Genomic DNA, 12664 nt, shown 5'->3' on the forward strand with positions numbered 1-12664 from the left:
AGGCGTAGCTTTAAAGTAGAACATGTCATTCATCGAAGCATAAATTTCGTTGTTCACAAACTTCAAATCAAATCCATAGTCTTAAAAGGGAAACGAAAATAATGTTCCCAGTCAAACTAGGAGCATACAAAACATTTTTCAAACAAATTTCCAAACCACTTGGAAGTTTTTAAACATAGTCTCCTTGGGCTTCAACTTGAACTTTCGCTCCATTGCCCATGAAAAGACTAGTGTCTCCCTTCTTGTAATGCTTATTTCTTTTGAACCCCTGCAACGAATTGAAAATATGAGTTCCACATCCGGTATCTAATACCCATGTGTTAGAAGAAATAACATTTAGATCAATATGTATCATAAAGATTGTACCTGAGGTTTGCCCCGCATCCCTCTTGTTTTTCAACTCTTTGAGATAGGTTGGACAATTCCTTTTCCAATGCCCTATCTCTCCACACTCAAAGCACGGATCGCTCGTGGCAACTTTTGCCCTCTTCTCTTTTGGTTTTGGTGGTTCTGCTTTAGCCTTTCTTTTTCCCTTCCCTTTGATGTGTCCCTTTCCCTTGGCAACATTTGCTTTGGTGTCGGGGTGATTCCCTTTCTTGCCTCCCTCATTGATCGTTAGAACGGGTAAAGCCTTTTTACCCATTCCCGTTTTGGCTGTTTTGAGCATTGCATGAAGTTCACCAATGCTCTTGTCCCATCCATTCATGTTATAATTCATAACAAAGCTCTCAAATTTCTTTGATAAAGAGTTAAGGATCAAATCCGTAGCCAACTCTTTAGAGATGGGACAATTTAGCCTTTCGAGGCGATCAATGTGGCTTTTCATCTTAAGGACATAAGATGATACTGATTGGGTTTCCTCCATTCGACATGCATGAAGCGCTCGAACCGTTTCGAAGCGTTCTACCCTTGCTTGTTGTAGGAACATTTACTTCAATTGGGTAATCATGTCGTATACCCCATGATGTTCAAAATCCTTTTGAATCTCGGGAATCATAGTTCCCAACATGAGGCATGAGGCTTGCATGGAGTCCTCGGTATACTTAACCCAATCATTGTAGGCTTCCACATCTTCCACGTCAGGTTCATCGGGAATAGGATCGTCCAACACATAGGATATCTTCTCTTGCTTGAGAACGATTCCCAAGTTTCGAAACCAATCCATGAAGTTGTTATGGTTGAGACGATCCTTTTCAAGGATGGTTCTTCGTGATAGGTTACAGACGGTTTGGGTAATCGGGTTTGCATTGTTAGCGGCCATCTACAAATATACAAGTTCCCTCAAATGTGGTTAGGTGACCTTTATCCCACAAAGAGTTCCCAAGTAATTCGAGTGTTATATAAAAGGATGGTGTTTGACTTGTTTTATAAAAGGGATTTTGAGTTTTCAAAATTCTAGTTTAGAAAACTTTATGTACCATACATTTGCATGCATTCAAATCTTTGGTACTTTTGTGAAAACAAAATTTTCAAGGTTCTTTTTAATAAAACCCATTTTATTATAAAATCATTAATTTTTAATAACCTTTTATTAACCAATTTTAATGATTTTTTAAAGAACCAATTTTAAGCTTGTTACGGATTATTAGTTGTTAAGCATGCATATCCAAATATCATCCAAACAACCATACAAGCACAACACATATATCAAAAAGGTGCATAACCATAGCCAACTATTTTGACCACACTTGTTAGCCGAAACAAGTGTGTCAAAAGGTCCTTCCTAAAGGGTGAATATAGATACAAATGCTTCAAGTCTTCATCTTGTGTTGTGATTTCTTCACATTTTTTTGAGCTTCCAAATGTCTTTTATATTCAGCTCCAAACTCCTTTGGACTTCAAAAATGTGTTTTGGTTATCGGGCTAAAATCCCGCTAAGAACTATGAAGTCCTTTATGCCCGAAATTGGTAAAAACCAAAACCGCATTTTTGTGTGCATCTTCTTTTACAAAAGGTATCATAATACATTTTTCTAGTAAAATAAAATGACCTAATCTATTTATTTACATACCAAGTGAAAATAAATAAATTACATATTTTTACAAATGGAAGACAAAATAATAATTATTACAACCCACTGAATAATTAAACAAAATCACAAACACAAATATTCAACATATTCACACAAGGTCATGGCTAGGTTATGTACACCAAAATATATATATCCAAATATATATAAAATTCAAGAGAAAAAATGGTTTCCTTTTACAACCTACATTTTCGGTCAAGAATGAAAAAACCGAAAAATGTGGGTTTTTGTCCAAGCAAAACAAATCATCCACATGACATAATTTTTTCAAGATTCCTTTATGCATGTAGGAAATAAATCTTGAAAAAACAAAGGAAAACCATGGATAAAATTTCGGCCATAGGGTTTCTACAAACCCGAAAACCCGAAAATTTTAAATCTGATGAAGCATGCACTCATATAAGCGGCTCTAGATGCCATTGTTGGGTTTTTTCACATGTTTATTAAAGTAATTTTATCTAAATAAAGTTAAAAAGCAATGGAAAAGGAATTTAAAACATGTTACTTTACAAGATTTAAAACCATTTTTAAATGCAAAACCCCATAACCGGATCCATATATGACATGCATGCTATCAAAATGCAACCATAGGGTGTTTTAAGAAACAACCTTTCAAAGAGCAAGGTGATGGAAGATGATGATGATTCTTGGATGGTAGCTTCCAAACAAGAAAGCCTCAAGCTAATATACCCCACGCTTCCAACGAACACCTTATGTTGCTAGGATTTCTACACTCGTAAACTCACTCAAAATTCCTCTTGGCAACCACCTTTGGCCGAAATATTGAGAGAGTTTTGTAGAGTTCTTGCAACTTGAATTTAGTGTGTGTATGTGAGAGAGAGAACATGCAATCTAGTCCTAATCTTCCATGAGATTTGTTTCATGTATAGGAAATAGGAAAACCCACTTTGGGAACCCATGTGGCCGGCCATAGGGCCACCATTTTGGTCCAATGAAAATTTTCCCTTTTCATTTTAAGTCTTGTATTATATATTTATAACTTTTATAAATATAACAACATATATATATATATATAAGACTTTTATGCAACAAATCATAACTTTTATAATGTTATTTAACCTATTAAATAACATGATTAATTATTCTCTCAAAATAAATTATTCATATAATTTATTAGTTTATCAAGTGCAATTATTTAGAAAACCAATTTCTAAATATTCTTAGTGTTAATATTTATTTGTTTGATCATATCATAAATAAATATTATAGGTGTTTGTCTAGCTTGTTATTGGGTATGACCCGACTTGGATCATAACGTACTAGCCACATCAATTTAATATGTATCTTGGGCATACGGAGTCCAACAAAAGTGTCACAACTTCATAAAGAAAAATGGAGCTTGGAAACTAAAAAAATTTATAAGCTTATAAGTTCCAAGAAGAAGCTCATAAATAAGAGGTTCAAAATTGGAGGGAAAGGTACTAAGTCACGAGCACCCATAACTACGTCATGACTACTTATGACTGGGGGCTGATATATGTACCTAAACTCCTATTTTCTAAGAAATCTAGATGCTAAAAAGACGAGAAGGTGAGCAACAACACATGTCGAGGTTACTGCTAACACAGTCACAAGCATATCGTTGCGGATGCAATTCCATCCAAGAAGTAAGCAGAAACAAGGAATCAACTATAGTTCGCTTCTTGGGGAACCAAAGAAGCCCCAAACCGAATCATTAAGAAGGATAATGCATCTGCTTCCCTCCAACATTAATGTTGCTTCCTGCTGCTAGAAGAAGCTATCAAGCTAGTTAAAGAGCAACACATGCTAGACCTTCTACAAAGAATCTAGTATATGTCACACCCTGGCTTTTGCGGAAGCGTGGGTTTATTTGGTGTGACTTCTTAATACCATAGCATAATCACAACCATACTATATGAATTAAAACATATGATGTTCATCCATTCATCAAGTTTTAAAAGTAAAATACGACAACATTGTTTTAAAAAGTTGACACAATAAACCAATTACAACCATGACAAAAAGAAAACATGTTTAACGACATAACGAAAGACATGAAAAAAAACATAGTTTAAGACTTGTGACTCGTCCAGGCAAAAGTCACAATCCCTAAACTCGGATGATATCATTTCTCCTACGCAGCTTGACGACATCGCATACCTTGCCAGATCCCTTAATTTCCTAAAATACATGCAGTTTGAAAAATCAACAAAAAGTTGAGCGAGTTCATGTAAAAGTGAGTATGTTTATAAATCGTTAAAGTACGTCCCAATGTATAAATGTTCCTGGTATGTAGCAATTAAGGAAAAGAGATCACCACTGGGTTGCAAAGCCACTGGTATGTGTGAAGTGATGCAGGAAAACTCAAACCTAGCAAATTTGTACCGGGCCTCGGCTGTAAGACACAGTCACCTCTATGGGTTACCCTGACCTCACGGGTGTGGGTTCGCTACACCCAAATAGATCTATCACTCTTGTGTCCCTCGGTCCTAACAACGAGGATTAATGGCTTTAAGCGTTGTACCCACCACTCACATGATCTGAACGTCCCAACCCTCCTTAAGCTAACAATACCATGTATAAAAATGTCCTAAATAATTGTAACATGTATTTCACCCCCGAAGTTATAAAACTGAAAACAGTTAAGAGAAAAGGGGGAAATGAACTCACAGAAGTGTGTCTCGTGAAATAGTCGATCCCAACTCAACCTGCTGCGTGACGACCTACACGTACTAATGTCTATTAGACGGACGGCCGTGCCTTGGCTTAAGGTTTAACGTTCTTGGGAAATAGTTAGACAACTATTTCGTGTTCACACTTCTTAAATATTTTATATCCGTATTTCCTTCCCAAGGATGGGGGTAATAATACATGTATGCTTATAATTCCGAAAATATATTTTTAAGTCTCACTTGAAAATATATTTTAATTACTTTGCCTAAAATGTTTTAATTCCAAAATATATATATTTTTCCGAAAAATATTATATTTTATTTTATTTCATAAGTTTTCCAAAATAATATTTCACCAAAAATATACTAATAAGAGTATTTTTCCGAAATATACATAAGTTACGTTTTAGAGTTTGCGTTGTAATAGCAATATCGGTGAAACTTAAATTTTTATTTTGTGAGAGCGTTGGTATTATTTTGGGGTCGTAATTTCACAGTATTTTCAAGTTATATTATTTTCATCCTAAAAATAATATATATCTAGTTCACAAAATAATCACATAATCACACAAGCGTTTTATTATAAAATATATATTCTAAATATATATTTATCAAGTTTTGTTTACGAAAGTCCACCTCCGATACTTGGTAATTTTTGAAATAAAAATCATGGCGAAGTTTATTCTAGAAAAGTAATGTTAAAAATATATTTGTAATTGTTTGTTATAAAAATATTTCTAAGTGTTATATTTTTAGAAAAATTTCGTCAGAGTTTCCTCCGTAAATGGAGGTGTCCATGCTTTTAGCATATCATTTTCTTTTGAAAAAATCAATCAACCAATTTAACAATCAACAACATACAATATTTAATCACTAATCTTGACAAAATAAGACTAAATCATAAACTCATGAACTTGAAAGTTTTGTAAAAATATGTAGTAAATCACTAACACATTTAGTAGGTTTTGTTATATTTAAAAATAGGATTAGTTTCTTGAAAACTTTATTTTTAACGAATTTGAAGTTTCAAAACTTCTAGTCATGATTCACAAAAATATTTCCTTGTTAAATTTTCTTGTTACACAAGTGTTCACACAGTTGTTTATTTACTAAAAATGCTTTTAGTTCTTACAAGATCCGGGTTTTAGCAAAACTAATATTTTTCGCTTGGTTCTTCCGAAAAACCACGTGTAGATCTTTAGATCTACAAGTTTGTAACCTTATTTTTCAAGAAAAATTATGTTTATTCAAGTTTCAAGTTCATGGGTGGATGGTTTCATCATCCTTCATGTTTCTAACACTTACATCTTACTAGTTCATGTTCTTGAACATGATCTAGTATGTCTAGATGATGATCCATCCTACTTCTACTAACAAACAACATCAAATAATCATAACTACACAAGATTCACATGATTTACCCATATATCTTCTCTTTATCCACCCTTTAACACATATGTTCAAGACTTTAGATTATGTTCATTAGTGTTTCTTATCATTTCATCATTCAACCATCTATTAGCCACTAAAATCAAGAACAAGATGATGTTTTAGAACACTTACTACTAGCACAAGGCTAGGGAAGAAACAAGGCGTAAAAGTGGTGGATAAAAGAAAACAAGAGCGGTCCTTGAACTTCCGAGTGCACCGAGCTTGTTTGTAGGGGGTGTCCCCACTAGTTCCAACCGGTTCAACAAGGGGGGGTATGGGGTTGGGTTGTAATGGAGTGGTAACTATCTTGTTAGTCTTAGTTAGGATTTTAGTTAGGTTATTAGTCTGTTAACTAATATAAAGGGTGTTAGGGTGTTCGGGGACCCTAATGTCACACCCCGATATTTACACGTGTCACCGGTGGGCCCGGTGGGGAGTACGTGACGTAGTTGATATCATCATAGTCAAACCACACAATTTAAATGCACAGCGGAAGCAAAAGATAAATATATTACAATCCGATATGAAGTAATATCCAAGTATTACAAACGGAAAGTAAAAGATCCACAGGCGGATCGCAAATAAAATAAAACATTGTTCAACAGACTTCAGGCATCTAAGCTTGCGAGACTTCTATTTGATGCTAGGAGAGACCAGCGTATTACGCGTAGTACCTGCACTTAGTCTTTTTGGGAAAATACGTCAGTTTACACTGGTAAATACAATTTAACTGACTCATTTTGAAAAATGTTTTAAAATTGATTTGAATGCCCGCGGCACAAAACTTTTTATAACTTGGGATCATTATTTGCTTATAATCTTGTAAAAGAATTACATGTTTGTTATGCGTTCAGTTGTCCGGGTCGTACCGGGTTAAAGATTAATAGACACACCACATAGTATAGTTCCGCCGCGAGATTTCTTCTCATACCGACTGTTATACTTTATTGATTTTAATGCACTACGGGTGTACGCCTACACCCGTGTGCTAAGGTCGTGGCCATTCTTTGAATGATGCCAAGGATATCCGGGACATGGTCATTAAACCCCGAAAGGCGTTAAACAAACAAAACAACATTTTCAAACGGGTTTTTTTTACAACACTTAACCACCGACCGGTTAAGGTCAGTTACCCGACCAAGCGGTATTTTATATACCGTACCCCAAGCCCGTATAAGGGAAAATAAGTTAAATGTATTTACCTGAGCAAATTTATACAATTTATCCCAGCCGTATACCACCAAAAAAGTACAGATAGCTTTTACTGGGCTCCTAAATCTGGAACGAAGGTTTTTAATAACCTATTAGATTCCTAACGGGTCTTTCATTAAGCCTATGCTTAGACCGGTTAGTTTTCAAAAGGAAGACACGGTTCAAACGCATGATAAAGCGAAGACCGGTTTAGAATGTGGTTTTGACCCGACAATCTTGCATACTTGTTTAATATGGGTAACTTAATCACATTCTGGATTTTGAGACAGAAATGACATGGTTTGACCCGTTTCGGCTAATATGCGTAAACTAGTTACACAAGCTGATCCGAACGCGTAAAGTGCGTAACGAGTAACCACAAGAGTCATGAACAGGTTTCCTAAGTTAATATGCCTTAAACATGTTGTGATATCAGTATGATACCTTCCATTATGCCCCAAAAGGTTTTAAACCCAAACTATGCCTTATAAGGGCATTTTGGTCATTTTAAAGGGTGTAAAAGAGTTTAAATAATAACCTGGGTTATAGGTCTGATTAAATCAGTAAATATACTTAATTTAATAAGTTATAACAGTAGAGTATCATATATATGTGAAATTTATTACTTATAACCATACTATGCTCCGCAGGGGCATTTTGGTAATTTCACATAGGCCTAAAAGGTCAAAACTGAAAACCTAAGTTTAAAACTTTTCCTTACCGTTAAAATATAAAAATTTACTGAATATATCAGTAGGCATCAACCCTTATATGTTTAAAATAGTTTTGATACATATTATGCGTTAAAAACGCTTAAAAAGGCGATTTGGAGCCATTTCCGGGTTTTCAAAGGAAAGTTGATGTTTTTATTATTCCAGAAGGCTCAAAATATTTTATTTATCATATTAGATCAGTAGAAAAAGGTTTGGCATCAAAATGATTTGTAAACCTCATTTTATAGCCCAAAAGGGTAAAACCGGCAATTACCGAATCAAGCCTATAAGCCTATGTTATGCTCAGCCTAAAAATAAATAAAAATCTTTAAAGAATTCCAAAATATAATTTTATATCAGTAGGTAAAAAGTTTGGTATCAAAAATTGGGTTTAGATAGGTTATATGCTAATTACGCCGTTTAATTAATAAAAGGCTTTCTAATTACGCTATTGAGCATAACTTCTAATCTAGACCTCAAACTGATGTCAAATTTTAGGGACAAGTTTATAATTCACTAGTGAAGGTTTCTATCCTTCCACATTTTCAAAAATATTGTTTTAAGGTCAAAAGGGCATAACGGTCAACATTTAGGCATTTAACGGAAACATGCAGGAACCAAGTTGTATAACCTCAGAGGGTTATACTAACCTATAATATGGTCCTAATGGATTCCTAAGGCATATCTAAACTAAGCCAAATCGGGTCAGAACTGAAAGTCAAAGCAAAAGTCAACTTTTGCGACTTCCGGTTCCGAACCGAGCCTATACTTAGAATTGTCGGGTTGAACATGCTTAGGCATGTTCAACTAATATTTACCCAGTTATTAATGTGGCAAAACTGATTTTATGACTTTTAAATTAATAGTTATGCAGTTTATTTAAAATTAACTCGTTTGACTTTCATTTGACTCAACAATTAAACTAAGTAAACGTGGAAAATAGGAGGCGCCCTTTTGAGGGTTAAACACCTACCTAATTACGGTCACGTAGCCATGTTCGTTGCGAACAATGACTCAATCGTTTAAAAGTCAAAGCGTTTATCGCAAACGCTTGACTTTTCGGTTTAAACGCTAATTAATTAAACTAATTACGAAAGGACACTTACAAAGGTCCAAGCAAGGAGGGAATTGATCTTGGATGTTCAGGTATGAAGCACAAAGGCCCCAAATTAGAACAATGAGATCAAGGTGTGAATGATAGCAAAATCAAGTGGGTATTTATAGGTTTTTGGGAACCGTTAGGATCGTTTCACGTAAACCATGATCAAATTTGAGCCCTACACCTCTTACCCATGGTTTTACATTACAAATGGGCAACCCCTAGAATTGCCCAAAACCATGTGCAATGTGGGAAATAGCTGGAAAGTAGCTGGAAAGCAATTTTTGCCTAGATGGGGGCCTCGCGTGACGCCTAGGTACCCTCGCGTCACGCCTAGCCTCCCTTCTGCAGTTTCAAGAAGAATTGACAGAATAGGTCCATCACATGTTTCAGTCCATTTTCGACATGTTTAAGGCCCGTTAAGCCAACTTTAAGGGCCTAAAATGATGCTTAAACATTGGGGACATGAAACATGCTCAAAAACATGACGGATGTCGGTTCGTTTGTCCGTACGGTCACGTTGTGCGTTGAATTATGACGAAACACGGACGGATGCTAAAAATGGTCCAAATTACGCGACGAATGGAATTTTATCATGCCACACACTAAAATAAAATATTTTAGTGCTTACATAAATTTTTGGGTGTACGGGGATATTCAGAATGCGAGATATGCGTAAAAGTGCAAACTTGTGCACTTTTTGACACTTTTAGTCCCTGCATGACATAAAAGTTTATTTTTGCGCACCAAACACCTCTAAGCCTATATCTAAGCTATATAAAGGATAAATAGGTTATGTTTAACTTATGGTCATATTTCGGAAGGTCCGATTCTATACGAATCGACATACTTTTGCAGTTTGACGCAATTAGTCCCTTAATTGCGCAAAGTAGCGCGAAATGCCGTTTAATGATATCTAATTCTTCCATGGCCCATAATAATCATTCCCAAGAATATATTTAAATATTACTACGCTCCCGTTTGCTTAAATGGTCACCGAATGGCGTAGATTCAAAAGTTGACGCTTTAGGCCCCTCTATTGCGCAAACTTGCGCATTTCATCATTTATTAGCATTGAAGCCTCATCTAATCCATAATAGGCATCCTTGAAAGTATTATTAAACATTACGATGCTTCGGGTTCTCTAAAAGGTCATTCAGAGGTATAATTAAACATATTGACACTTTTAGTCCCTCTAACTTGCAAAGTTGCACGTAACTTTACTTATAGGCATAAAAACCTTAGACGGCCAATAATTGGCATTCCCGAGAGTAAAATAAAATACCATGAAGCTCCCGGTTGGTTAAAAGGTCACTCAGAAGTAAGAATTTGCATATTGACGCTTTTAACCCTTTATTGCGCAAACTTTCAATTAATTACTCAAACGGCTACACTTAATCATCAAGTGGCAAATTTGTGAATATAAACATCTTAAGAGGTTATTTAAAACTTATTTTAGGTATGCTAACACGTTCAGTCCTTTTATAATCAAAGTTTTCGATTTTTGAAAAATTAGTCCCTAAATCGATACGTAGATCCTAATTCTGACGATCCTTAATCGATACGGGCTTCTTATCATATCACAGATATGCATATCTTTATGTGATAATGCTTCCTGACTTATTGGTGAAATACATCCTTAAATCATTAGTGTGGGTCTCATTGCGAGTTTCACCAAGCTCCTCTAATAGGTTTTAGCTTATAAGCTATTTGATCTTGATACATTTGATTCCTTCGAATGATTCTATATATTCAGAGCTCAACTTATCCTGGTAATTAACAGATTGGCACACCCTTCCAGAGTGATATCTTTGTTGAACCTTATTCCTTAGCAAGAACTTGGGAGGTTTGCTATTTCCACTAATCCTGATTTTCTGCCAAATAATGGCAACTTACAGATGAATTTTAGATTTATTTGATCTTATTCGTTGTTCCCAGGGCAACTTTCAGATCCTGATAATTGGACTTACCAATCTTCTGTCTAACAATTGATGTTTAACAATTCATCTATACAAGGTCTCCAAAGGAGCAACCTTGATACTTATATATCAACTATTATAGAAAAGTTTATCTTAAGGTGAAATGGTTATTCCAACCATTACTTGAAACCAATCTTAAGGGATAGTTAATCCTTACAGTCAGTCGAACAAATCGACGATCCTGGGCAGCTGATGGAAATTCTTAATCGTTGTCTAAATAGGGTTGCGGTAATCATTGCATAAGCAAAATGAACCGTCTTTCTTAATTAACAAGATCAACTCTTAGACTAATGAGTTAGGCTATATGAACTCATATTTTAAAACTTACTTAATTAGGGTTTTGATCACTCCATAGCCAACATGGAGTTTTTCACAATACTCCAGCCCAAAGCAGGATGTTAATCTTAACTCTACTTGCCTCTAAGGAGGTAAACAGGGAAATCTTTGGAGAAGATAATCAAGACACACGGAGATTACAGAGATTTTCCAAATCTCATGCTCCAGTTCATCCATCATTGCTTGCGTCAGGTAAGGGACACATTCACATTATGAGTCTATGGATTCCCTTAATCGGGGACATTTATTTGGACAATTCCATTGTGGATATCTTCTTTGAATACCATTAGTTGACTTTTAGTATCATATGATTATTGGGATATCTTTGTGGTTCCATGCATTAAACCTCCATACTGATGAGGCATGGAAGCAATCTATGGAACTTATTAAGATACATCAACCCTCATATGGCGCTTTTGTCATACCATCTGGTATACTTAATCGATAGAGATTAAAGAGATATCAATTATATATGATGTCGCATTTCCTCTTGAGAGAGGATGCTTCTAAAATTCTACGATTAGAGGTTTCTGACAGGAACAGAAGTAATGGTTCTTATGATTTTTGCTTGTAAGTTTTACCTTACACTTAGTATCTGGGGTTCTTATGGGCAAATTTCTAAAAGTTTACTAAGCTTATGGTCTTATAAGAGACGTAGCAGTACCTGAAACCAAACGAAATTCTTAGTACTAAAATCACAATAGGGGATTTATCTAGTATCATTATTAATGTGAATTGCCTCTAATTATACATCAGGAGGGTTAAACGCCTCCATTCTTAATCCTTTTAAACTTAGATGCGGAATCTTTAACAATTTCAGGGCAATCTCAGCTTTGACTGGTTATCTCTTAATCTATATAACGTGAGTAGCTAAGGTAGATCCTTAGTGGATTTATGATGAGCAGGTTTTGAAAACTTTTCATGACTCTTCTTATATCCTTTCTTGCAGTTGTGTTTATTACAGTTTTGGAGACTAACTTCATTAACATTGAGGCTCACATCTGTTGCACCATTAATATTTGTCGCATTTTTAGCATCGCGACTGTTGTCTGTCCTTTCCGAGTTTTCCATACCCGAAGCTTTGGTATTAAATACCAAATTCAACAAGTGCTCAGGCAATCCTTACCATGAGTCTTCCTCGAATTGCTAAGGGCTTAACATAAGAAATTTTGATAACTACTTGCTTCTTATTACCCACCATATGGGCTTGGTTACACGATGGCCAATTCATT

The sequence above is a fragment of the Helianthus annuus genome, chromosome 3 (genome assembly GCF_002127325.2).
Source record: "Helianthus annuus cultivar XRQ/B chromosome 3, HanXRQr2.0-SUNRISE, whole genome shotgun sequence".
Lineage (NCBI taxonomy): Eukaryota > Viridiplantae > Streptophyta > Magnoliopsida > Asterales > Asteraceae > Helianthus > Helianthus annuus.